The following is a 1,502-nucleotide window of genomic DNA, read 5'->3' as shown; positions in this document are numbered from 1 at the left end:
GCTTCTTTTACGGGTTGATGCGATCATTTTATTTAAAAATCGGAAAGTTGATCTAAGAGGGAGACAGAGCCAGTTAGTTTTCCAACACAGTAAATGGTCACAAATAACATAAAGTCCCCTTTAGAAAATAAATGTTATAAGCAGGCAGTATCGCTCTTTTCAAACTAATTGTGTTTTAATCACGCTAATTTTGTGATTCTGACAATGTCTCAGCAGACACCGATCCATGCATTTTATTTTAAAAACGGATCAAATGGGAATTTCTTCCGTAAGGGGTTTCATGGTTTCAGAGTAGTTTTTAACACAACAGATGATCGCAAATAACATTCAGCCCTTTAGAAAATAAACGCTATAAGCAGCCAGTATCACTCTTTTCAAACTAGTAGTGTTTTAATCACACATTTTGTGATTCTGATGTCACAGCATGCAGCCATGCATGCCTTTTATTTTAAAAACGGATCAAACGGCATTTCTTCCGTAAGGGGTTTCATGGTTTCAGAGTAGTTTTTAACACAACAGATGGTCGCAAATAACATTCAGCCCTTTAGAAAATAAACGCTGCAGTGATACTACCAAAATCACTCGCACAGACCCGCTCCGTCTTTTCAACAGCCGGTTAATTGTTTGAAATTGTTCAGGATTGCAAAAGCCCACTGTGGGTATCATTTAATTGTTGTGATTCCTTAGGAAAAGGTAAAAGCCGACAGGTGTATCACTTAGTTGTTGAGAGTACCATGTGAACAAGGGCCCAACCTATTGTTTAAAGTGGCCGGTATCGTTTCTTTTGTAATTCCTCAACAAGGTAAAAGCCCCGCAGATGTACCAGTCGAACAGGGTATCGCCTATTTTCTGAAGTAGCCAGCAACAGCGGACCCTTACGCCTATCTTGGCCAGTTACACCGGAGCTCAGCAACTGCGTGCCCCACCCTCACTGTTTTAAACTTGCACAGCATGGTGATGCCCTGCAGGTGTAGCAGTCGGGCGGGAACCCAGCCTATTGTCTGAAGTATCGGCTCGTTTGTAATTCCTTGAGAAGATAAAAGCCCTAAAGGGTCTCATTTAAATTGATTGGGGACATACCTTTCTTTTTGGAAACACCCATCCTATATAAAACAAGCTCAGAGTCCGAAACCCTTAGCCATTTACCCGTCAAGATTGCTGCGGAGCACACCATTTTCTTTGAGATCATCAAAACTAACATCGTTCTTCATAACATGGACATCGTAAACGGTAAGTAAAACAAAACCTATTGTTGTATTTTTAAAGGTGTTATGTTAACATATTATAGGATATTTAAACTATTTTTTTCCTAAAACAAAAGCTTAATTTTTAGGAGTTCGGGAGAACGGCACAGGACCAGTTTCTTTAGAAACGGGTGCTTTTACAGCTGGAACGAGTTCTCTAACAGGCACAAGGTATGTACAGAATTACGCGATTTTTAAACGTATGTATGTTTTAAAGTTGCGATTGTTTTAAATTATGTAATAACAGCGTTTTTCTTT

This window comes from Pelmatolapia mariae, linkage group LG4 (assembly GCF_036321145.2).
Source record: "Pelmatolapia mariae isolate MD_Pm_ZW linkage group LG4, Pm_UMD_F_2, whole genome shotgun sequence".
Taxonomy (NCBI): Eukaryota; Metazoa; Chordata; class Actinopteri; order Cichliformes; family Cichlidae; genus Pelmatolapia; species Pelmatolapia mariae.
Note: the sequence above shows the minus strand (reverse complement) of the source record.